This window comes from Dermochelys coriacea, chromosome 3 (genome assembly GCF_009764565.3).
Source record: "Dermochelys coriacea isolate rDerCor1 chromosome 3, rDerCor1.pri.v4, whole genome shotgun sequence".
Classification (NCBI taxonomy): Eukaryota; Metazoa; Chordata; order Testudines; family Dermochelyidae; genus Dermochelys; species Dermochelys coriacea.
In genome coordinates this window covers 175,589,870-175,617,159 of record NC_050070.1, presented here as the reverse complement: position 1 = coordinate 175,617,159, position 27,290 = coordinate 175,589,870, and the positions used below count along the sequence as shown (strand labels likewise).

General features: G+C 47.7%; 1 protein-coding gene across 11 annotated transcripts in view; it reads right to left on the bottom strand.

Moving 5' to 3' along the window:
• The window catches only part of PPM1B (protein phosphatase, Mg2+/Mn2+ dependent 1B), a 94,967-nt gene extending 68,302 nt beyond the window's left edge, over positions 1-26,665 (bottom strand). For 3 of the 11 annotated variants that reach the window (XM_043511883.1, XM_043511884.1, XM_038394473.2), the window contains exon 1: positions 26,389-26,605. The gene's annotated coding sequence lies outside the window, so the exon portion shown is untranslated. Of the gene's footprint in view, positions 1-26,388 lie in introns of all 11 variants that reach the window. The other 8 variants (XM_043511885.1, XM_038394474.2, XR_006280298.1 and 5 more) reach the window with 7 other exon arrangements.
• Between the last annotated feature and the right edge of the window lie 625 nt (positions 26,666-27,290).

Sequence of the window (27,290 nt, the reverse complement as noted above, 5' to 3'; positions counted from 1 at the left end):
ATGAATGCCCTCTAATTGGAAATCAAAAATGTGGGATAAGGAGGATGTGGAATTTTACTACTACCAAGCATACAAAAGAATTCATTGCAAAATCTTCAAAATACATCCAAAAAAATTCTATCCCATAAAACACTAACATTAGTGTTTTCAGAAAGCTGTACAGAATTGTAACTTTTCTTAAAGTAATGCACTAACATATTAGAAAACTGTTTTAAAACGATAATTAATAATGATTTTTACTTGGGAATGCTGTATTAAAAAGTGAGTTTGCAATAGAAACCTTGAAATAGAAACAGTTACAGTAATGTTCACGAGTGTTAGAATGGAAGCATTCCCGCCTTCTCAATTAAGGACACTTTGTAATACTGGTCTGATAAATTGTCCCAGGAGAAGTCTAATATTTTAGAGTTTCTATAGGGCCCAGAACGAAACAGATTTGCATATTAGGTCAGGTCAGCATACTGGGTAACTACATTCTCAGTAGTTCTTCCCCGATTTAATTAGAAGAAAAACACCAGTTCAAAGAAAATATTGCAAAATAGCTCCATAAACTAAAGACTCTTTCCTAAATATTCCCTTACTACAAGATTGCTTACCAACCTCATATTAAACAATAAAAGATATTGCACTCAAACACTGGCACCTCTAAGAAAATGTTGGCTTTATTCGATTTTCAAAGAAACTGGAAGAAATTTTCTTCCAAGAAATATCAGAAAAAACAAAGGAGGAACCAACACCGGGGAAGACAAGCTATAAAATGGAAGCTGAGAGTGAAATGTTTGGCCAATGTACAGAGAAGGAAAAGAGAAAGAAGGCTACAGCAAAAAAAGACTTAAAATAATTCCATCAAACACCTTAAGTTGGGGTGGGAGGAGAATGTTAAATAAGTAACAGAAGAAAGAATAATCATATGAAAACATCTTGGTTCTTGTCTTCAAATATATAAAGCAAGTCTTAAAATCTACTAAAACTAGAAGTAGGATAGAAAATTAATCATTCCTCTAAGTAGTCTATACTAAATTTGCTACATCAACAAGGGACTCCAACAGAACAGGGCACAACCCTAATCTTTACTAATGCAATTATCTCCAAACTATCATTACTCCTGGGGAATTCTGCACCACTGCATACGCACAGAATTCATGTCCCCCGAAAAAAATTCTCTGCAGAAAATACATTCTGCTGGAGAGGTGCTGCAGTTACACCTTTCACCCACCAGGGACTGCTGTGGCACCAGAACAGAGACAGCTGGCTCACCAGCAGTAGCAGTCTGCAGCCCATAGGGAGGAGAGGATGCATTCCTCACAGAGCCCTGCCCGCAGGGCCAAGCAAGGAGGCATGGGATATAAGGAGGGGGGGGACAGACAGATCAGGGCACACAGGATTACTCAGGGGCGGGGGGGAAAGAAGTGTCACACACTGGGATTCAAAAGGGCTAGTGTGGGGGGACGACACAAACTGGGGCAGGTACTGAATGTGAGAGGGGGTTAAGAGCCACATGCAGATGGGGGTGGATGAGTGGGGATGCAGGGACACATGGGGGGTGCATGGAGGCAGGGGATGGCAGGTAGGAGTGGAGGGACACATGGGGGCAGGGACAGATGTATCTAACTGAATGGGAGAAGTTAAGTGTCAGCAAGGGTCTACATGAGGTGGCTCCCCAACAAATCCATCCCCCCCTCAAAAAATAAATAAATAAAAAACAAAAAGCACCTTATTCCATATTTCTCCCACCCACAAGCAACAACCCTCCAGGTTCATTCCCAGGCTCTCTCTCAGCAATTACTTCCTTCTCCCTCAGCTCCTCCCTTACCCTGACTCACCCAAGCCTTTGCACTGCTTCCGATGGGTGCAAAACAAAAACAACAAAACAAAACACGTTTCCGTATTGTAGTTTAAAGGAGTTACTCAAAGTTATGTATTAATATGCCCAGTAAGGAATCTATTTGCAAAAAACATTTTCTGATTTTTTGTTGTTGTCTATATGGTTAGACATATTTGACTGAAATTTTGAAATAAATTATCAAAGTAATTGAAACTGGCATGATTATATTGTATAATTTTGACAAGTAAATATGCAGAATTTTAAAATCTTGAGCACAGAATTATTAATGTTTTGGCACAGAATTCCCCCAGGAATAATCATGGAAATGATTTTTATGCAGAAATAATGGATGGCATCACAATACAGTATGTAGCAATCTTGTTGCCAGCCAGCAACAGACACTGCTGACAAATTGACAAAGGGGGAATCAGACTCCAAACAGTAAGTTGCCCCTTCCTGGGTGAACTGTACATATCTTGTCAGATGTATTCAAGTGTCTTTTTACATCTTTTATGTTAAAAATTCAATAAAACATTACAGTGGAAGTTACCAAACAGATGATAAAACTATCATTCATATTAACTTCTACTCACAAAATGAAATACAAGTGATATAAAAGGCAATAAAAAGAGAGGAAACAAAAGGGGGAAAACAGAAAAGAAAGGGATTGGAGAGGGCACCAGAAAGGGAAGTTACTTACTCTTTGTAACTGGATTTCTTTGCGATGTGTGATCCCTATCTGTATTCCACTGCAGGTAAGCACGCACTCCACATGCCTAAGACCAGAGATTACTAGCAAGTAGTGTTCACTGGTCCACACTTGTGTAGTTGTTCCCGCCACAGTCCATATCAAAAATAAAAGGGGTGGCGCAGACCCATAAGTCTCCAGTGTCTCCTCTTATGGTGATTCAGAGAGAATTTGAAGCAAAGGGGAAAGAGGATGAGTAGTGGAATAGCGACCACAAATCTTGATTAACTCCAGTTACAATGGATAAGTAACCGCCCTTTCCATCTTCGAGGGCTGTTGCCTATGTATATTTCACTAGAAATACTGAGAGAGGAGGAGAGTGCAAAGATGCAGGTGGTATAGCAGCTTGCAAAACTGTTGTCCCAAAGGATGCAAAGGTCAAGGAGGCTTGGACCAAGGTATAGTGTCTTGTGAATATGTGGACAGAACTCCACACTGCTGATAGCAAACGTCAAGTAGAGGTACTTCTTCGGAGTGATTTTGCTGAGGCTGCCTGTGATCTCATAGAGCAAACCCATACCCCATGTGGGGGAGGAAGATGTGCCAGTTCATAAAGGAGGACACAGCCAGAGATCCCCGGAGGATCTCCAAGTGAGGAAAGTTTGTCCTCGAACTCGTGTATGCCAGGAACAGCCCTAGATGACTGATTTGTTCTGTTCTCTGTAAGTAAAAGGATAAACCTTGTTTCATGTCAAGGAAATAATTTCAGGTATAGACATAGTGAGATCTTGTCTTTATAAAGCGTTAGGAAGATCTGCCATTGGGGCCCCGAGCTCATGTATGCATCTGGCTGAAGTGATGGCAACAAGGCAACCTTCATAAATAAGTGAAACATCAAACAGGTAGTGCTAGGTGCTCAAAATGTAGCTTGGTAAGTATTCAGAGCACTAAATTAAGGTCTCATTGACAGGTTGGGTTTATTACTGGTGGGTAAATTCTAATTAAACCCTATAAGAACCTGAGTGAGTAAAGACAGCTATCTGATGGAAGGTGACATGCACTGATTGCAGCCAGGTGAACCAGTATCAAGCTAAGGGAAAGGCCTGACTTCTTGAGGGTAACGGGGTAATCCAGGATATCAGATTACTCAGGATAGGTGGAAGTGCTGGGCCCAGATAAAGAAGGGCTTCCATATTTCAAGATTTTTTTTTTTTGGTTGAGTCCTTCCTATTACTAGTAAGGACAGTTTACATGTCCTGGGAACAGGAACATTCTAGATCAGATGCCCATCCAAATACCAAGCCATGAGGTGAAGAGCATCTGAGTTGGGATGTCTGATCTTGCCAGTCTCTTGAGTCAAGAGGTCTGTGCAGGAAGGAATGCTGATGGACAGTCAGGCTGACATGCAGGAAAATTGGAAACCAGAACTATCTGGGCCATGTGGGCATGATGAAAATGACTTGTGTGCTGTCATTTTGAATGTTCCATAATACTCGAGGAAACAGTAAATGAAGGAGGAAAGACACACGCAGTCTGCCCAAGGAAGTGCTAGAGAATGGACCCTGAGCTCCCCTGGAACAGCATATGATGCACTTCCTATTTTTCTGACAGGCACACAGGTCTCAGGTAGAGATTCCCAACTGAGAAAAGATGCTGTTCAACACTGAACTGTACAATTGCCACTTGTGGTCCATGACAAAATGCCTGCTGAAGCGGTCTGCTAGTGAATTCTGGGTTGCTGGGAGGTATGCTGCTGACAGTGTGATGTGATTCTTGATACACCAGTTCCATAAATTGATCACTTCTGCAGAGAAGTGAATGGATTGCACTCCTCCCCACTTATATACAATACTGCGGTGATATTGTCTGACATTACGAGAATGTGGAGAGATTGGATTAATTTTAAGAATGCCCTTCATGCTTCTTAGACAGCTCCAAGTTCCAGGAGCTACGTGGACCCGTTTCCCAGGGCATCCAAGTGCACTCTGCCATATGATCATCCATGTGAGCCACCCACCCTAACAACAACGCATCTCTGATTATCCTTCTGTCAGATATGGCTGATAGGAAAGGAATGCACACACACTTGTTCCAGATCCTTCCACTAGGTCAGAAGATCCTTATCTGATGGGGACTGTCACTCCAGAGTTTATGCTATGTTTACTTAGCATATATACCAGTGGTCATCAACCCGTCAATCGCGATCAACTGGTCGATCCTGAAGCCTCTGCCAGTCGATCACAATCTCCGGGGTGCTAAAAGTGGCCTCCGATCATGATCAAACGGCCCCAAGTCCCTCCGAGCTCACCCAAGTGCCACTCCAGGCGAAAGAGTTGAGGAGCCAAGCTCTATCTGGTGCTCATTGGGAGCTGCAGGGATGGTGCTGGGGGCGGGGACAATGCAGAGACATGCCAGCAGCCAGCCGCATCCAGGAGCGGCAAGGGGCCATGGCAGGGAAGCAGCCTGCCTAAGCCTGCTGCACTGTTGACTAGGAGCTGCCTGTGGTAAGCAACTCCCGGCTGGAGCCTGTACTTCACCTCCTTCCTGCATCCCAACACCCTGTCCGGAGACCCTCCTGCACCAAACTCTCTCCCAGAGCCTGCACCCCTCAACCCCACCGGCACCCCAAACCCCTGCACCAGCCCAGAACCCCCTCCTGCACCCAAATTCCCTCCCAGAGCTTGCACCCCTCATTCCTGCACCCCAACCTCCTGCCCCAGGCTCAACCAATGCACACCTCACAGATGAGAATGTTACACTGATTTGTGACAATCCCTGAAGGATTTTGGATCTATAAACAAGTGACACAAATAAAAAGTAAAACTTATGAAATGTCCAGTGGATTCTATGAGATTAGGTGCAGTGTGATCATATGACTCCTGCACCCAAACTCCTTCCCAGAGCTTCCATCCTCACACCTGCACCCCAAAGCCCTGCCCCAGGCTCAGCCCAGAGCCCCTTCCCACACTCCAAACCCCTCGGCCCCAGCCCAGAGCCTGTACCCCCTCCTGCACCCCTTCCTGCACCCCAACCCCCTGAGAGATGGGGAAGAGCGAGTGACAGACGAAGAGGGGAATGGAGTGAACGGGGCAGGACCTCAAGGAAGAAGCAGGGTAGATCCTGGGTTGATCTTAAATTTAAAAAGTGATCTTGTGCATAAAAAGGTTGGAGACCACAGATATATACTGTTCAAAACTAAGCCTGCAGGCAGCAGAGGTGGAATCTAGCAAATATCATCATTAGATACATGACATTATGTGACCCAAGAGGGAAAGGCATACCCGGATTGATGTCCAATGGTTATGTATAAATTGCTGTATCAGTCTGTTCGTAGCTTGGAATCTGTCCATAGGAAGATTAATCTTACCCCGTTAAATCTATAATCTGGGTCTCAGAGTAGACTTCTCTATGTTCACGGAGACTTGCAGAAATGCTAGGAGAAGGAGCAGCAATGAGGTCAATCCTATGACTTTTGCACATGTCCCTGTAGGAAGCCAGTCATCTAGATACATGAAGATGGTGGAACTGTCCCATCTGAAATGTGGAGCAACTTCAGAAAACGTATTAGTGAAGATTCTGGGTGAAGCGGCAAGGTAGAATGGGAGTACCCTGCATTGATAGTGATTTTCTGTAGAAAAGATTAATATCTATGTTAAAGTAGGCATCTTTCATATTAAAGCTGTGAACCACGCGTCTTTCTAGGGATGGTATAATTGATGCCAATAAAACCATGCAGCACTTCATCTTGCGAATAAGGACACTGAGTTGTTGCAAGAGGAGGACTGGTCTGAACCCTCCTGTCTTTTTGGGGGACTAGAAAACATTTGGAGCAAAACACATTTCCTTTATGCTGAAAAGGTACCCGCTCTATTGCTTCCCAGTGTAGGAAGGATTCTACTCGTGAGAGAGGACCCTGAAGAGGTGATAAAGTTCTATAAAGTCTGTCCATATGTGATGTGGCTCGTAAGAGCATTGGTAGTACAACTGCTGTAAGGACTTCAGCTTGTAAGGTTTATAGTACTTCCTCTTCGGGGCTGGTGCATATATATGACCAGTGAGTGGGCGATTTCCCTAGAGTCCATTAGCAAATGCAAAGGCTAGTTTGTCTTCTGGTGAAAAGGCAAGTTTCATCAAAGGGCAAGTCCTGCAGTGTGTCCTATATCTCGCTGGGAAGTCCTGAAGAGAGTAGCCAAGATTCCTGGAACATCACTATAGCTTTCGCCATGGACTCTAAAGCAGCAGCATCAGAGTCAACAGCAGCTTGTAGCAAGGTTCTTGCCACCAATCTTCCTTCACTGATAAGGGCTTGAAATGAGGTCCAATCTTCCTTGGACAACTTCTTTTTAGAGTCCATGAACTTGGAGTAGTTTTTAAAATATCATTTTGGCAGGAGAGCCTCATAGTGGGACATTCTAAATTGAAGGCTGGTGGAATCAAATTACTCCCGGGGGAATTCTGCACCACTGCGCAGAATTCCAATCTGGCATAGAATTTCCCCCCCCCCCCCCCCCACACACACACAGAAAATACGTTCTATCAGAAGTGCTGCAGTTCTGCCTTTCACCCATCAGAAGTCGCTGTGACACCAGAACACCCAGCTGCCAGAACCCAGTTGAATGTCATCACAGCACCCAGCCATGGAACCAGAGGAGGACAGACAGCACCCAGGGCAACTGGGGAATCACATACTAGGGTACTGAAGGGCTGGGGCATGGGCTCAGGAGCTATTTGGGTGACAGCACTGAGCCAGGGGCTGAATGGGGCCACCTGGGGATGGGGGTTGCAGGGACACACGGGGATCGTGTGCCTGACTGAATGGGAGAGGTTTGGGATGAGCAAGCGTCTGCATGGGGGGAGGGTCCCCAACTCCCTAGCAATTCCTCCCCCCACCAACCAAAAAAAAAAAAAAAAAAAAAAAAGCCATTCGTTCCATATTTCTCACACACACACCCACCCACCCCCAATAACCTTCCAGGTTCACTCTCAGGCTCCTTTCCTCTCCCTCAGCTCCTCCATTACCCATGACTCCCCTAAGCCTTTGCACAGCTTCTAAAGGGCGAAAGAAAAAACGTTTTTGTATTGTAATATAAATGAATTACTCGAAGTTATGTATTAATATGCCTAGCAAGGAATCCGTTAAAAATACCTCTATCTTTTTTTTTTTTTGGTCTGTAGTGTTACAGACATACTTGCTGACAGGTATTTTGAAATAAATTACCAAAATTGGTATGATTATATTGTGTTATTTTGACAAATAAAATATGCAGAATTTCAAAATATTGTGTACAGAATTTAATTTTTTTGGTGCAGAATTCCCCCAGGCGTTGTAAATACCTTTCTCACCAAGAGGTATAAAATCCTGGTCTCCTTGTCAGCCAGGGTGGCCCCTGTGTGTTACTGTCTGGATGTTTCTATGGCTGCCTGGATGAATAGGGAGCTTGGGGCATGGTGAGAGAACAAGATGTCTGCTCCCTTAGCCAAGAACATACACCACTTTTCCATCCTCTAAAGGATAGGGGCAGAAGTGGCTACACATACTTTACTCCCAGTTAAGGAGGCCATATTGGAACTGGCAAGTACTATTTGGCTAGACCCGTATAGGCTGTAGTATGTCCAAGAGCCTGTGTTGCAAGTCCTGGGCCTACTCTAAGGGATTTGGAGCTCTTCTGCTATACTCCCAAATTAGTTATTGGAACTGTTTATGGTAATCTGAAGCAGCAAGCCAGAATGGAACAATCACCTCATTGGGCAAGGAAGATGACATGTCAGTACTGGAGGTACAAGTGGATCAAATTTGACTTCCTCCATAAGTTCAGGAGGCTCCCCAGTTGATCACTTAGGGGAGAGTGATATATGATTCCCTTTGGGATTGCATGGACTCAGGCTTTCGCGCATACAAGTCACGTGGCCACCAGTGAGCCCAACATGAAGTGTCACAGGTACCATTGGTCCTGAAGGGGGGGTTCGCACTTGGAGGGACAAGGCTGGAAGCAGGAGGCTCTTGAACCTCTGTCCAGACTGAACTCTCTTGGTGGAGGGGAAGATGGATCCACTGGAACATCAGACACTCCAGAGGATGAAAAGGTTGGGTCCAGTTCCATTGACGTTGCCATCAGTACTGGTACTGGGAAGCTGCTGCCAATGAATGGAATGGGAGATGAGTTTCTCCCTGGGATTAAAAAGAAAAAGGAGTACTTGTGGCACCTTAGAGACTAACAAATTTATTAGAGCATAAGCTTTCGTGAGCTACAGCTCAGCATCCGATGAAGTGAGCTGTAGCTCACGAAAGCTTATGCTCTAATAAATTTGTTAGTCTCTAAGGTGTCACAAGTACTCCTTTCCCTGGGATTAGAATCTCACTGGTGAGAGTCGGTGCAGACAACAAGAAGGAATGAGAGTCTGGGAGAATGAAGATATCCCCTGAAGTGGTGTTGAACGTTGGAGCCTTAAATGCTCAGTCTCGTTGCCCCATGCCACTGGAGTCAATGTAAAGGAACTCTTGGTAGTCAGTGATTCCTTCCAGGGTTGTGGCAGTATCGCCAGTAATGGAGCCTCCATCCACATGGTTATTGTTGGCACCAAAGATTGGCAGTCTTGTGACTCTTGGTGCTTGGTTTTATTTAGTACTGAGGTTGGTGCTATTTATGCAAAGAATAGCTGGAAGAGCCTTGTTCTTATGCACCTTTTGATCACAGTCACAAAGCTTGGGAGGATCTAAGTCCTTGAATCCTGGGTGCGAAAACTCACTTGACTTGGACAGGGGGATAGACTATCTCTTAGAAGATCTAGGAGGGGAATCAACTGTTATGTTTACAAGAGTGCCTCTTACTTTCATGAGAATGCAGAAATGAAGGGTCCTTTGCTCTAACCATACCCATTCCTGAGTCAGACATCAAACTATGAAGTACACTCCTCAATGTCTCAGGCTCAAGTATGAGGCATCTCACCAAACTGTATCTGACGAGGCCTCTAAGTGCTTGCTTCTAAAGTCTGAATTCTCATGCCTGCCAGATTCAGCTGGGAAAGGAGCTGCAGTTACTGCACTTAGGCTACATCTACGCTAGAGACCTTACAGGGGCACAGCCGTACCTCTGCAGCTGTGCTTGTGTAAGGTCTCCAGTGTAACAGCTCTCTGCTGATGGAAGAGAGTTCTCCTGTTGGCATAATTAAACCACCCCCAACAAGAGGCAGTAGCTATGTTGGCAGGAGAGCTTTTCTCGCTGACATGGTCCTGTCTATCCCGGCACTTCTGTTGATATAATTTATGTCGGTCGGGGGGTGGGGGAGGTTTTTCATACCGCCTAAGCAACATAAATTTTAACGACAAAAGTGCTACTGTAGACATAGCCTTAGTGGAGATATGAGTTTCTGAAAGACAATAGAGGCAGCAGTGGTGGTTGTCGCTGACCAAAAAGGAGCAGGAGATGCAACTCTTAAACCCTGGAAGGCAGAGGACAATCTATATCCTACCCCAAGGAATCGGAGGATTTCCTAGGGTGAGGATTTAAACTAAGCACCTGTCTACACTGAAAAGTTACATTGGTATAGCTATGTCTTTAAGAGGTCTGAACCACCCACACCCCGAGAGAGATAGTTAACTGTAGACAGCACCTCCAACACCCTAGCTACCACCTCTCAGGGAGGTGATTTGCCCACAGTGACTAGAGAAGCCTTCCAATGCTGTAGTGTCTACGCTGAAGTGCTACAGCAGTGCGACTAACGTTTTATGTGTACACATAGCCTAAACTAAAAACATAAAACTTTTAAACATTTACAAGAAAAACATTGAAGAGGATCAGCTCTGGACACTGGAGGATTGCAACCTAAGTCATGAGGCAGTAAGGAGGAACTGGCAAGGTGCTGGTCTGCACCACTCCTTATACCTGGGGTATGAAGCATCAGGAAAGCAACTTCACAAGTGTGGAACAACTGACGCTACTTGTTAGAAAAATCTTGTCAGGCCCATTGAGTACATATTTACCCACTGTGGAATACACATAGGAATCAGCACTCAAAGTCACCCACTAACTTACTTCACCATTTCTATAAAGTCTGTCCATATGTCAGTGGACTGATCTGTATCATTTTTATTACAGAAGAACATCATCTCCATCTCAGACAGTGTAGATATATCTGTATACCATTCTTCAATCACTTGCCTGGATTCTGATTTCTAATACTGAAGTGCAAGTCTCTAAGCTCTGTATTATCAGAGGTCTGTACTGCTACAGGTTCTTGGAAAAATAAAGATTCCAAGTGTTCTCTACTAACCAGAAAATAGCATTTTCTCCTTTAAGCACAACGTCAGATGACATATAAAAGCTATTACTTCTGACCTTCCAGAATCAAATAATATTGGGGCAACTCCACATCACATGAATCAAACTGCTACCTCACTTCCTGACAATGCCAGCATTTATCAATCTAACAGTTCCTGATTTAAATAATGTATATTGTATCTAATATATGTTCCAGATAGTATTATTGAATGTAAGATATACTTCTCTTGACTAAATGCCTCCAATTAGTTTAACAGAAAACTGTTTCTCCATATTTGGTAATGGCCAAATCTTTACACCAGCAGGATCTTAATGTAGTATCTAGTTCAAAATTCTTTCACAAAAATGCATATAGCATTGCTAATGGTCTACAGAGGCTTAGGAAGGTTCTAACAAAAAAAGAATTTTGGGGAATTTGAAGCAGCAATACTTTGGCAGTGCTTGTATATCCTATCATGCCAACAAAGAAATTTGAACTGAAATTGACCTGAATTGCAACATCGCGTCCCCTACTCTACCTTTCTGCCTCCCCTGCACAAAGTTTTTCAGTTTTCTTCATTTCTTGTGCAATCACACTTGGCAGCACTTCATACATTTGTATTCTTCCTGTAGTATCGTGTGTCTCAATTCACCCTCTTGGATTCCCATTCAGAACCCACAAATTCCCCCACATATGGCCACACAGCTTCACCAATAATCATATTAAAGCAGGACTGGTAGCACCAACTTACTAAGACTGCCCCACATTTCCCATTAAAAAGATCCTGTCTTCAATTGCTTATAATTTTGCCAAACACTAACCATTTGGAGAGAAGTTTTCCATGTCAGGTGTCTGCCTTGGTTGGAATTCGAAACTTCAGCCAAAACAATTCAGCCATTTGAGAATAGGATTAAGAAAAAACACATTGTTTTGCCCATGTTAAATTCTGATGACTCTCTTTGAGAAGCTCTACCACATCCATGCTTTGTGTCAGGGATGTGTATTTTATTGTCCCCATAAAACTTCACCCACATTTGGCACAGTAATAAGCTCTTCATGAGTTGCAGTTGCCTCTTGTTCAATGGCAATTTGCTAGAGCTTCACAGTTAAATTTCCTCAAGTTTCTGTCCACAATGGGCATGCTCCAGCCCAGGGCTCAACAGCAATTTCCCTGCAATTACAGCTCTGGGCTTCTGCAGATTGCACCAGACACCAGAAACGAGAGCAGGAAGCATCTCTCCCCTGTGCTAATACAAGCTGCCTGACAACTGCAGGGGGGATAAAAGGGAGACTAGCTAGACAAGGAGATGGGGAGGGAGGGGGCTGAGATCAGATGAGGAGCCAAAGGTAAGACTGGAACTATCTGGAGCAAGGAGGAAGCAACTGGGAACCAATGGAGACATACAAGTTAAGTGGGGAAAGAGGCAACTAGAGGCCAGGGTGAGGGAAAGACTGGATGAAGACCCTGGAAGGAGTGTGGGGAACAAGGACTGGCTAAGCAAGGATACTGGAACTGGGAGCACAGTAGGGAGAAACTGGATGGGACATCTGAATGGATACGATTAAAACTTGCATGAGAGACTGGGCTGAGAAGTCTGAGGATCAGAGAGTGACTGATTAGGCAATGAGAATGCAACCAGGACAAAGAGCTATGAGTGTGGAAGAGATGAGACTGGGATAGGTTGGAAGGATTCAATCAGGAGGGGTCAAGCTTGAGGGGAATAGGCAGAAAGATCTGTGGCCACTAGAGTACACTTCCTTGAATAACCCAAGATTCCTGAATCTCTTCATCTTTCAGCAAATATCTGTGAAACCCACTGGGGCACAGTGTCCCATGCCCCTCTACTGCTGGTCCACATAAGAGGACAACAACCTACTATTGCTATCAGTTATTTCATTAGCTCAAGGGGCAAAGGTCTGTGTGGTAGCTGTAAACATTCCAGCCCTGCTGGTGAACATATAGCTGTCAAAATGATATCACCTAAGTTCACTCTAAGATGCGCGGCTGCGCAGCAGGCTATAAGGGGCCATGAAGGTGCGCAGCTACAGTGGCCTGGAGAGGAGAGAGGTAGGGAGTGAGTGGAGACTGAGGAGAGGTGCAAGTTGAGACATGCAGGGCTGCTGCCGGCAGAAGATAAACACCTCTTCCCTGAAGCTTCTGCCGACGGGAAGAGGGCTGGGATGGGGCGGGCGGTTCTCTGGTCCCAGCCCTGGGGGAGCCTGCACCTCAAGCCCCTTAGCCAGTCCATCCTCCCAGACAGAGCCCTCACCCACCCCCACATCCTACCCTCTGCCCCATCTCCCTACACCCAGACCCCCCAACCAGCTTCCCCTGGATCCCCTGCAGAGTCCCAGTGCCCCTGCACCCAGAACCCCCCAATGATCCCCTGTGCATCCAGATCTCCCACTGAGCCACCTGCATCCAGATTGCCTCACACAGAAGCCTCACACCACACCAAGATCCCCCCACACTAAGCCCCTCCACACTTGGATCCTGCTGGGATGAGCATGCCCACCCACACCTGGTGGAGAGGGGCAGGACCCTGAGGTGTTTCTGGACCAGGTCCAGCCCTTGCACTATGTCAGGGTTGGGTGCAGCCTCACAGTCCCTGTACAAAGGAAGGTGGTGGCTTCAGTTATCTCCCACCTCAGTGCAGCCAGTGACCTGTGCTCCACACTGCCATGCTGGAGCGACATGTATTTACTGACAGATAAAATTCACAGAATTTTGCAGAATTTTAAAATATTGTGTGCATAATTTATTTTTGGCACAGAATTTTTAATTTTTTGGTGCAGAATTCCCTCAGGAGTAAAAGTAAGTACTGTGGTGGCTGATGTCCACACTATCCTCCTTCGGTCCGTGGTGTGTCTTTACCAAGAGTGCTTCCACCAACATGAAGAGAGGCAGTGTTGGGTGGTGAGAGTCCTGGCTCTCACCACCATGCAGCTCTCCACCAGGAGCCTAGCTGTACCATGGGCTTCTCGCCTCCCCACTCCCAGCTGTCCAACAAGACAGCCAACAGCTGATACACAGATAGTACATTGCCCTAACTACACCAACAAAAGCCCTATGCCTCTCATGGAGGTGCAATTATGATGTCAGTTACATTGGCAGGAGCAAGGCTGTAGTGTAGAAACTGACATAGTTAGGTCAACATAAGCTGCCTTATGTTGACCTAACTCTGTAGTATAGACCAAGTCTAAGGTCTGGTTTACACTACAGGGTTAGGTTGAATTTAGCTGCGTTAGGTCGATTTAAAAATGACTGCGTCTACACAACCAACCCCATTCCGTCGACCTAAAGGGCTCTTAAAATAGACTTCTGTACTCCTCCCCGACGAGGGGAGTAGTGCTGCGTCAAATTTGGGGTAGTGCGGACGCAAATCGATGGGATTGGCCTCCGGGAGCTATCCCAGAGTACTCCATTGCGACCACTCTGGACAGCACTTTGAACTCTGATGCACTAGCCAGGTACACAGGAAAACCCCGGGAACTTTTTAATTTCATTTCCTGTTTGGTCAGTGTGGCAAACTCAGCAGCACAGGGTTGCAGTCCCCCCAGAATCGCAAACGAGCTCCACAATGGACCAAAAGGGAGACGCTAGATCTGATTGCTCTATGGGGAGAAGCATCTGTGCAGGTCGAACTCCGATCAAAAAGAAGAAATGCAAAATTTGCCCAAATCTCACACGTCAGAGTCCCATACATGCTGCTTCTATGATCAGCTGCATGGCATTTTAGTGGGGTACCCTACCACTATCCCATCACTGTCCGTGGACACCTGCGGGGGGGGAGTCTGATGCAACCGGGAGAAGGATTTTGTGGATGAGAAGGAGAAGGAGAATGCGCAGCAGGCGAGCACTGAATCCGTTCTCCCCAGCAGCCAGGACCTTTTCATCATCCTGGAGCCAATACCCTCCCAAGGCAGGATCCCCGACCCTGAAGCTGGAAAAGGCAACTCTGGGGAGTGCACATTTGTAACTACAGTACAGGGTTTAAAAGCAATAATGTTTAATGTTTGATTTGCCCCGAAGAATTGGGATGCATTCGCAGCCAGTACAGCTACTGGAAAACTCTGTTCACATGTCTTTGGATGGAGCAGGAATCTTCTAGGGACATCTCAACGAAGCTCTCCTGGAGGTACTCTAAAAACCTTTGCAGAAGGTTTCTGGAGAGGGCTGCCTTATTTCATCCTCCACGGTAGGACACTTTACCACGCCAAGCCAGTAGCAAGTATTCTGGAATCATTGCAGCACAAAGGGAACAGTAAAAAGACCCCATTCATCCTGGGCTGTTTGCGCTTGGCTAAAAGGAATCATCCCAGAAAATAGCCACGCAACACCTGCTTTTAAATGTGAAACCCAATCTATTTCTTACTCTGGAAAGGAGAGCGCTTCAGTTTGAAAACATTCCCACATGTTATGGAGGCGCAAGAAGCCAACCCCGCATACCAAAAAGCTTACCACGGCTGCCTGGAAACCAAATTCTGTTGCCCAGCCGTGTGTGGCGTCACCATACCCGCAGGCTCTCAATATAAAAGGCAAAATGCGACTGCTGTCTGCTGTGAATTGGCTTGATTCACTGTGAAAGTCTTCCTTTTGGTCTAAGAAATGTATCATCTTAAATTTTACCCTCCCTTTTTATCTCCCTCCAGGTGCAAATGTTTCTACGCTCCCCCTATCATCTCCATCCCGAGGCTATAGCAGATTAGAAGTGCGGGGGGGAGGAGAAACGCACTCACAATGATGTGTTTTCCGAGCTCACGCAGTCCTCCTGCACTGATACGGCACAGCTTAAAGCATGCAGGCTTTCAGTGGCGGAGGCCAGGAAAGAATTAAGTGAGCGCAAAGAGCGGAGGCAGGATGTGATGCTGAGGCTAACGGAGGAGCAAACGGACATGATGAAGCGTCTCTGGAGCTGTAGGAAAGCCAACAAGAGCACAGCCCCCCGCTCCATCCACTGTATAACCACATGCCCTCCTCCCCAAGTTCCATATCCACTTCACCCAGATGCCCAAGAACACCAGGGGGGGAGGGGAGAAGAGAGAGAAGGCTCCAGGCACCCAGCCAATCCACTCCAGAGGATGGCCCAAGCAACAGAAGGCTGTCATTCAAACACTCTGATTTTTAGTGTGGCTACAATAAACAATGTGACCTTGTCCTCCCCCCAACCCACCAGGGTTGCCTTGCCTGTTATCTCCTCTTCTTTTTTTAAATTAATAAAGAAAGAATGCATGGTTTCAAAACAATAGTTACTTTATTTCGAAGAAGGGAGGGTGGCTGGCTTATAGGGAATTAAAATCAACAAAGGGAGTGGGTTTGCATCATGGAGAAACACACACCTGTCACATCGTAGCCTGGTCAGTCATTAAACTGGTTTTCAAAGCCTCTCTGATGCACAGTGCATCTTGCTGTGCTCTTCTAATCACCCTGGTGTCTGGCTACTCAAAACTCAAGACGCCAGGTGATTTACCTCAACTTCCCACCCCGCCATAAACCTCTCCCTCTTACTCTCACAGATATTATGGAGCACAAAGCAAGCAGCAATAACAATGGGAATGCTGGTTGCGCTGAGGTCTGACCTAGTCAGCAAACAACGCCAGCAAGCTTTTAAATGTCCAAAGGCACATTCTACCACCATTCTGCACTTGCTCAGCCAAAAGTTGAACTGCTCCTTACTACTGTCCAGGCTGTCTGCGTAGGCTTCATGAGCCATGGGAGCAAGGGGTAGGCTGGGTCCCCAAGGGTAACTATTGACATTTCAACATCCCCAATGGTAATTTTCTGGTCTGGGAAGCAAGTCCCTTCTTGCAGCTACTCGAACAGCCTGGAATTCCTAAGTATGTGAGCGTCATGCACCTTTCCCAGCCATCCGACGTTGATGTCGGTGAAACGTTCCTTGTGATCCACCAGTGTTTGCAGCACCACTGAGAAGTACCCCTTGCGGTTCACATACTGGTTGGCAAGGTGGTCTGGTGCCAAGATGGGATATGCGTTCTGTCTATCGCCCTACCACAGTTAGGGAACCCCATTACAGCAAAGCCATCCAGCATGACCTGCACATTTCCCATAGTCACTACCCTTGATAACAGAACGTCAACGATTGCATTGGTTACTTGGATCATAACAACCCACACAGTAGACTTGCCCACTCCAAATTGATTCCCTACTGTCCAGTAGCAGTCAGGCACTGCAAGATTCCACAGGGCTATCGCCACTCGCTTCTCAACTGTCAGGGCAGCTCTCAGCTTTGTATTCCTGTGCTTCAGGACAGGGGAAAGCAACTCAGAGTTCCAGGAAAGTGGCCTTACGCATGCAAAAATTTCGCAGCCACTGTGAATCATCCCATACCTGCAACACTATGCGGTCCCACCAGTCTGTGTTTGCTTGCCTGACCCAGAATTGGCGTTCGACTGTATCAACGAGCCCCACTGCCACCATGATATCCCAATTGCCATAGCCTGTGCTTTCAGGAACGTATGTGTACATGTCCTCATCAAAATCCTCCTCGTGCTGGTGTCTTAGCCCAGTTCTGCATATACTTCAGGATAATGTGTGAAGTGTTTACAATGCTCACAACAGCAGCGGACGGTGAGCTGAGCAGGCTCCATGCTTGCTGTGGTATGGCATCTGCACGGGTAACCCAGGAAAAAAGGCACGAAACGATTGTCTGCTGTTGCTTTCACGAAGGGAAGGGCGACTGACGACGTATTCGAAACCACCTGAGACAATGTTTTTGCCCCATGAGGCATTGGGAGCTTAACCCAGAATTCTAATGGGCAGCTTAGTGGGGACATATGCAATCAACTGTATAAAACTGATGTCTAAAAAATCAATAAAAATCGACCTAATCTCGTAGTGTAGACATACCCTAAGTGTGTGACAGGATGAGACCTATCAGTTCTAAAATTCTGAAGGACATGGTGACTGGAAACAATCAGGTCAACTCACTACCTACAGATAATACTTTTGTTTAATAAGACAGACTGTTTTAAACATGTTTTGATAAATGTGCTGTTTACATAAGAAAAAAATAGGTTTAAGATACTTTAATAAAAAATTTTCAATGCTATTTGTGAATTTTAAACGCAAATCTCCATCCAAACAGAACCCATTTTCTAACATATTAAAATACCACAATTGAGAAACTGAATAAATGTACATAAGCCATATAATTGCTTAAATAGATATATAAATATAATATATCCTCTTAGTTAGCCAAAAAACTACATTTAAGTGAAAAGGCTATATTTAGTTGCAAATCAACGTGTCTTAATAGTTTCCAACCAATGAGAATCAATCTTTCTTTAGGAAAAGTTCAAATTCAAAAACAAGATGGAAATCGGTGATTTAAAATTGCTTTGATTTAAATCAATCCACATGCCACATAAACCATCCATCTGACACCCAATCCCATAACACGCTCATAGGATTTCCCACCACTTTCCTCAGCCCCCATAATAAAAATATACAGGCCTTAGGGTTGCCAACTGTCTAATCACGCAAATCCAAAGACCCTTACCCTGCGCCTATCCTGCCCCTTTGAGGCCCCACCCCCATCCTCTCTCTCCCCCCCCACTCATTTTCACCAGGCTGGGGTATGGGGTTGGTGTGCGGGATCTGGGAAGGAGTGCAGGCTCTGGGCTGGGGCAGGAGGGAATGCAGGTTGCAGGCTCTGGGAGGGAATGCAGGGTGTGGGAGGGGGTGTGGACTGGGGCAGGAGAGGGTCAGAAAATACCTGGGGTGGCTCCCAAAAGCAACTGGCACATACCTCTGGCAGCAGCTCCTAGGCAGGGGGCCTCCATGCACCACATCCCGCAAGCACGGCCCCTGCAGCTCACAGAGTCGGCATGAGGGCAGCACACAAAGACCCCCTGCCTCTACCCTCACCAGGGGCTGCAAGGATAATGCCGGCTTCTTCCGGGAGCGGCATGGAGCCAAGGCAGGTAATACAATACACACAACCCTCCCCATACATGCACACAAGGCACCCCAACTTCTCCTCCCCCAATACATACCCCAGTCACCCACAAGCTTCTCCTAACTCTCACCCACTTCCCAACCACCACTGCTCCCCCAAAGCTTCTCCTATTCTTCCTTCCCTCTTCTCAACCTGCATAAGCCTTCAGCTTCTCCTGTTCTTACTCCCATGCTATAGACATCCCCCCCACCAATTCTTCTCCTTGACACAGGCATCCCAGCTGCCCCTTCTATTCCCAATATTTAAAAGGCCTCCTCTCTCCCCTCCCCAGGGCAATACAGACCTCCCAGCTCCTAGTATCACCCTGAAAAACACTCATGTCCCCCAGATTCTCTCCTTGCCCCCAAGACACACCCCCACCTACCAACCAACACCCAGTACACAGGCAGACTAGCCTGCCTGCCCCATCTATTCTAAATGAAGAATTTCTTCAAAGTCTTAGAGCCACTAAAATTTCATATTTACAGGAAGCAGAACATAGGGTGTTCAGTGCTCATGTCACTGCCTACACGAGATATTTGTGCTAAGGGAAGGAATGTTTAAACGAATTCCCGATATAATTGCATAGCCAGGTTGCCATGATGACGTAGTTAAAATTGTGGAACTAGCCTACAAACATAATCTTTGCATAATACCATTTGGTGGAGGAACAAGTGTTTCTAGTGCTCTTGAATGTCCTGCATATGAGAGAAGAACTATTGTTTCACTGGATACGTCAAAAACCCCCGAATTCTCTGGATAGATGAGAAAAACTTAACTGTTCATATAGAGGCTGGCATTATTGGACAAGATTCGGAAAGACATCTTGGTGAGAGTGGTTACCGTACAGGCCATGAACCAGATTCTATGGAATTCAGCTCCCTTGGAGGATGGTTGGCCACACATGCATCAGGCATGAAAAAGAACCACAAACCTCAATCCACCAAAAGTAGACCCACCTGCTTGGCTGCAATCTGACCACCTCCCTACTTCCTCCCTAAAAAGCGCGCACAGAGCCCCATATCACCACCTCTTTCCCACCACAGAATACATGCATAAGCCCACCAGCCACACTTACCCCCTATACAGGCCCAGCCAGTCTCACTGCCCACCCACTACAGACTGCCAGAAAACGTGCACAGGCCTGCCAGCCTCCCTTCAATACGTACTCAGACCCACCTCCGAGTCCCCTGCTGCCACCCCACCTCACAATACACACACAGGCCCCACCAGACTGCCTGCCTCCTCCCCAAATACACACACAAACAAGCTTCCCTACCTGCCTGACAGATGTCCCCAGCCCAACAAACACACACACCAACCTGTCTTCAATTTCCACCCAAAACACATACTGGCCCACCTGCCTCCCCACCCCAAATGCCTGTCCCCTTCCTCCAGCCCCAAATGCCCACACACAGCACACCCCTATCCTCAAATGCCCATACACTGCCCAGCCTACCCTGTCTCCCCTCTCCCCCAACTACAATGCCCACCTATCCACTACATCCCCTCCATCAGTCCTAAATGCACATCTAGTCCTCCCTCTCCACCCAGCCCCAAATGCTCACACAGCCCTGTCTACCTTGCCCCTATATCAATGCCCACACAACCCTGTCCACCCACCAATTCCTCTCTCCTGCCCCCACAATGCTTTTGCACAGCACAGCCCACAGCTGCTTCCTTGCCATTCCCCAAAATAAGCCTGGCTACCATCCCCTGATAACCACACACAGCCCAGCCCACCACCCAAGAGACACACATCACCCATCCAGCCTACCTGCCAGCCATTCAAGAATACACGGAGGTGTGCCTGCCTGCCACCTCCTCACCCCATCAATACACAGAGGCCTTCTTACAGCATCCCACCACCCACACACACACAGACCGGCCTGCCTACCAGCTATCTCCATCACTTCAGCACAAACACAGGCATGACTTCCCACCACTACCATACACAGACATGCTTATCTACCAGCCACGTCGCCCCAAAAAAAATGCGAAGTCTGCCTCTCTGCCACCACCACTCCAATCCAGACATGCACAGGCCTGCTTTGTCATCATATGTGCCTCTGCCCCAATATACTCAGAGATCGACTGCCCCCCAATACATAAACCACCTGACTACCACCTCAATACACAAACAGACCTGCCTGCTTGTCACCTTTCCTGTCTCGATACACAATGCACTCCCCACCAAAGAAAACATACACAAACCCTGCCTGCCTAACTGCTACCTCCTCCCGAAAAAACCCCAAAACCACACAAGATTGCCTTGCTTTCCTGCCAGCTAGCCATCTAACCCCAGAAATAAAGACACATGCCTGCCTGTCTTCCTATGACCTCTGGCCCCCCAATACACACAAAGTCCTGACTCACCACCCCCCTAATATAAACAGGCCGGCCTGCCTACCTATCAGTACCCCCCCCCAACAACTCTTCCTCTCACGGAATAGTTACAGAGGCCTGTCATTTCCTACATCCCAAGTCACACAAAGGCCTGCCTCCTACCTTTCCACTCCCATACACACAGAAGCCTGCCTGCCACTTTCTTTTCCCTCACCTCATACAACAGAAGCCTGCCTGTAGGGTGGATTAATTTAAGCCACTGATTTAAATCATTATGTAAATCACCAAGTAGAAACCCTAAATTTAAATAAATTTTAATCAACCTTTTCATTTGTACTTCAGTAATTTTCTAAAGAAAGGAGCACTCTCATTGGTTGATATAACCACTAATACATGTTGATTTACAACTAAACAGAGCCTTTACACTACATTTGGTACATTTTTTTGCTACCTAGGAGGGTACACTATAGCTATATACATTTATTTAAGCAATAACATAGCACAATATTTTCAGATTCTTATTAACTGTACACTTTTAGTACGTAAGGAAACTATGAATGATATACTGCTTATTATATAATTAACTGTCTGCTCATACAAGCTGCATTAGGATGGTAACCGGAATTTAAATACACCAAACAGCATATAAAATGTATGCTTACTCAACAAAACAAGCCCTTAATACACTACATGACCTATTGTGCCATATTTATAAACCTTGACCTCAAAAGTTAAATTGTTTTCCTGATTCTTTCTTTATACAGAAAAAAAACTCTTAACTCAAAGTTTTTGATAGAAGCTCATGGATTCAGCATATTTATTTCATTTAAATGTTTTAAGAGGTTATAAAATTCAGGCCTTACCATTTTGTATTAAATTCAGATTTTATTTTGAAGAGGTTTGCTTTTAAAAAAGTAAAAATTATAAAATTAAAAACAAAAAATTATCCAATTTAAATAAAAACTTTGATTTTTATGGTGCCTGTCTGCCACTTTACTCCTCCTCTCTCCCAATGTCTGCCAGCCCCCTTCCTCCACCATGCACTTCCAGGTATGCCTGCCAACCTCCCTGCCACCTCACCCCCATACACTCATAGGCATTTCTTACATGCCAGCCACTTTCCTCCACCGCCCAAAACACTCAGAAGTCAGCCTGCCTACCAACCAGACAGTCACTTTCCCTGCCTATGAACAGACATGCCTGCCGCCTTCCCCTTAAACCCACCCATACACACACACAGGCCAGGCAACCAGCCTGGCATTTTCCTCCTAAACTCTCACTCCCAGTGTACACAGATCTTTACTCCTACCCTCCCACCCCTAGTAAATACACAGGCTGGCAGGTGTGCCACTTTCCCCCTATCGACACCTCAGTACACTTACAAGCCTAACCTGCCAGCCTCCCCTCCCAACAAACATTCAGGCCTCACTATCACATGCCCCTTCTTCCTCCCACACATACACACAGGACCTATCTGCCTACTACCACCCCAATACGCACATACACAGGTCGCCACCACCACCACCATGTACACACATGCACAGATGCTGACAGCCATCACCAACACCTGAAATGCATGGACACACACAGACCCTGCCTGTAGCCACTGCTGCTCCACCAAAACATGTGCAGGCTCCACCTCTCACCACAGCCCTGCACCCAAAATGCATGCACAGGCCCTGACTCCCACAGCCACAGCGCCCCCTCCTCCTCCCTCCAAAACCCACGGACACACGTGCATAGGCCCTATCTCCCAATGCCCCCTCCAAACACACACTGACTTCGAGACACCACTGACTTCCTGAGGAAACTACAATCCATTGGTGATCTTCCTGAAAACACCATCCTGGCCACTACGGATGTAGAAGCCCTCTACACCAACATTCCACACAAAGATGGACTAATATCCCCAATAATGGGATGTCAGGAACAGTATCCCCAATAATGTCATGGCAAATCTGGTGGCTGAACTTTGTGACTTTGTCCTTACCCATAACTATTTCACATTTGGGGACAAGGTATACCTTCAAATCAGCGGCACTGCGATGGGTACCGCATGGCCCCACAGTATGCCAACATTTTTATGGCTGACTTAGAACAACGCTTCCTCAGCTCTTGTCCCCTAATGTCCCTACTCTACTTGCGCTACATTGATGACATCATCATCTGGACCCATGGAAAAGAAGCCCTTGAGGAATTCCACCAGGATTTCAACAATTGCCATCCCACCATCAACCTCAGTCTGGACTTGTCCACGCAAGAGATCCACTTCCTGGACGCTACAGTGCTAATACAGGATAGTCACAAACACCACCCTATATCGGAAACCTATTGACTGCTATTCCTACCTACATACCTCTAGCTTTCACCCAGATCACACCACATGATCCATTGTCTAAAGCCAAGCTCTACGATCTAACCACATTTGCTCCAACCCCTCAGACGGAGGCAAACACCTACAAGATCTCTAGTATGCATTCTTACAACTACAATACCCACCTGCTGAAGTGAAGAAACAGATTGACAGAGCCAGAAGAGTACCCAGATGTCACCTATTACAGGACAGGCCCAACAAAGAAAATAACAGAATGCCACTAGCCATCACCTTCAGCCTCCAACTAAAACCTCCCCAACGCATCATCAAGGATCTACAACCTATCCTGAAGGACGACCCATTACTCTCACAGATCTTGGGAGACAGGCCAGTCCTTGCTTACAGACAGCCCCCCAACCTGAAGCAAATACTCACTAGCAACCACACACCACACAACAGAACCACTAACCCAGGAATCTATCCTTGCAACGAAGCCCGTTGTTAACTCTGTCCACATATCTATTCAGGGGACACCATCATAGGACCCAACCACATCAGCCACATATTCAAGGGTTCGTTCACCTGCACATCTACCAATGCGATATATGCCATCATGTGACAGCAATGCCCCTCTGCCATGTACATTGGTCAAACTGGACAGTCTCTACATAAAAGAATAAATGGACACAAATCAGACGTCAAGAATTATAACATTCAAAAACCAGTCGGAGAACACTTCAGTCTCTCCGGTCACTCGATTACAGACCCGAGGGTGGCTATCCTTCAACAAAAAAACTTCAAAAACAGACTCCAACGAGAGACTGCTGAATTGGAATTAATTTGCAAACTGGATACACTTAACTTAGGCTTGAATAGAGACTGGGAGTGGATGGGTCATTACGCAAAGTAAAACTATTTCCCCATGTTATTTCCCCCCCCCTCCCACCCCCCCACTGTTCCTCAGATGTTCTTGTCAACTGCTGGAAATGGCCCACCTTGATTATGACTACAAAAGGTTTTCTCCCCCCCGCCCCCCTGCTGGTAATAGCTCATCTTAACCTGTCATCTTAAGTGATCACTCTCCTTACAGTGTGTATGGTAACACCCATTGTTTCGTTTTCTCTGTGTATATAAATCTCCCCACTGTATTTTCCACTGCATGCATCCGATGAAGTGAGCTGTAGCTCATGAAAACTTATGCTCAAATAAATTTGTTAGTCTCTAAGGTGCCACAAGTACTCCTTTTCTTTTTACTGACACACATGCCACATTCCCCCCATCACAGCCTCCCCAAATGTGCACATGCCCACCCCCCGACAGGCTCCACCTCCTCCCCCTCCAAAAAAGCACAAGCATACACTGACCATGCCTACACTTCCCCCACCTCTCCAACGTGCATATGCATGCACAGGCAACACCTGCTCCTGCTGACCCAAATGCACATACACACGTCTGCCTGTACTTGGCCTCCCAACTGCTGCGCTGCCCGCTCCCCAGTACAGGTGCATGCAGGCCCTCCCATTGCCTACCCCCGCTCAGTAGAGGCGCACATAGGCCCTCCCGCTGCCTAACCACCCCATCACCCCCCCCAAAAAAACAGGAACAGCTGCCCCCCCAAAAAATTACTAACACACAGGACCTCCTACCTTTCCCCCAGTACACCCACAGGCCCTGTCTGCCACCTTTCCCACTATCTCCGCAGTGCACACACAGGCCACTTCTCCCTTATCCTCCAAGCACATGCACAAACAGCTCTGCTTAATCCCTGGCCCTTCTGCCTGCCACCCTACCCGCCCCCAAATACAAGTGCACGCAGGTCCACCCGCTTGCTGCCCTACCCACACTCCAGTACACACACATGCAGGTCCTTCCACTCCACCTCAGTACAGGCGCAGGCGGCCCTCCCCATGAGTACAGGCGCAAGTAGGCTCTCTCCCGCCTACCGCTCTACCCCCACTCCCACCGAGTACAGGCACAAGCAGCCCCCACCCCAGTTCAAGCACAGGCAGGCCTCCCCAGTTGCCACCCTACCCGCCCCCCCCCAGTACAAGCACAGGCGCAAGCAGGCGCCCCCCCCAGTACAGATGGACCCCACCCAAGTGGCTACTCTACACACCCCCCAGTATAGGCAGGCACCCCCAGTTGCCACCCTACCTGCCAATAAACACACACGCCCCCCCCCAGCTGCTACCCAACCCACCCACTGCACATACACACATGCTCGCATAGACCATCCATTTACCACAGTACCGTCAATATAGGAACGCAGGCCCACATGCCACCTTACCCACCCCCCAATAGATACAGATCCCTTATACCCCACATACACGTGTGCGCATGGAAACGCCCCACCTGTCCCCCTACTCTCGTCCAATACCGGCGTGCACGCATACCCCCCACCCTCCCAGCACACACAAGTCCAGGCCCTGCCTACCACCCCCATATCTCCCCAGTACACGCACGTGCGCGAACAGGCCCCGCCTCCCCATACCCAGGCCCTGCCTGCCCCCTAACTCACACACATCCTGCACCCTTCCCCGTATCCCTCCCACCAAACACACACCCCGCCTTCTGCCCTACCCCCTGCAGTACATGCGCGCACAGGCCCCGCCTGCCCGCTCCCTATACTCCCCCCACAATACACACTCACAGACCTCGCCTGGCTCCTACCACACACACACACACACACACACACACACACGTTCCTGTCCCCTTCCTCGTTCCCCTCCCACAATACACACACAGGCACCGCCTCCCCCCCTTCCCACACAGGGCCCGCCTGCCCTTTACACCCCCCGTACACACGAGCACAGCCCCGCCTGCCCGTCCGCTTCCCCCCCCTACACACGCACAGGCCCCGCCTACCGGTCCCCTTCCCCCCCTACACACGCACAGGCCCCGCCTGCCCCCCAGTACGCGCAGAGAGAGGGCTCCCGGCGCGGCGGAGAGGCCTCCCGCTCCGCAATGCCCCTTAGGCGAGTCGGGCCCTGGCCTGTACCTGGCCGCGGGCAGTGTTTGTGCCCCGGTGTCCGAGGGCCGGCCTGGCCCGGTGCGGGGAGTGGCTGGCTGGGGCTCACGCTGCGGGCGCTCCTGGTTGGCCTCCTCCCGCCGCAACAGCCGCCCGCTCGCGTAGTCCGAACGCAACCAGCAGCACCGACATGTTGGGAACCCCTCTACCAGCGCCCGATGCTGGGCCCTCCCCCTCCCGCCGCTCACGTCAGCATGCAAAAGGCGGGGGTGTGGGATGAAACGATCCGCCCCCAACAGCCCGGTCTCGGAAGCCAATTTAGGCAGCCCAATTCTATTGGCTATCATGTCTGTCATTCAGTTAATCCCACCTCTTCCTGACTCCCATTGGCCAACACGCCTGCCTGCTGCACATATGCTAAGCGGCATTGGTTAACCCCTTTGCCACTCACCAGTTGCCCCAGCCTCTCTCCGCCCGTCCAGATGGCAATAGCCGTATGCCCTAGCCTAGTACTGAAAGCTATTGGCCGCGGCTACGGTCAATCAAGTGCCTCTCCTGTCGTCTTCCTTACTTCTGCGCACTTTTTTACCCGGGCACTGCAGCCTGGACATGATTGACGGGAGTCGCTGTCAGTTAAACCCACCGCTCCTCCCCCCGCAGCCTCTTCCACGAACACCAACCTCCTCCCACACAGCACGTTCGTCGCCCACACTCCATAGGCTCTTGATGCTGTCATCCAATTACATCCCATCTCCCTTCCATACCTCACAGCGGCCTTGCTAATGGGCGGGTACATACGTAGCTGTAATATCCCTGCTCTCATTGGGCTGCCTGCCTGCCAATCACTCCTCCGAAGGGACGAGGCGAAGGAGACGGCGAGAGCGAAGTCGGCTTTGAAAAAACAAGCGAGCGTTTCCCCCCACCCCCAACGG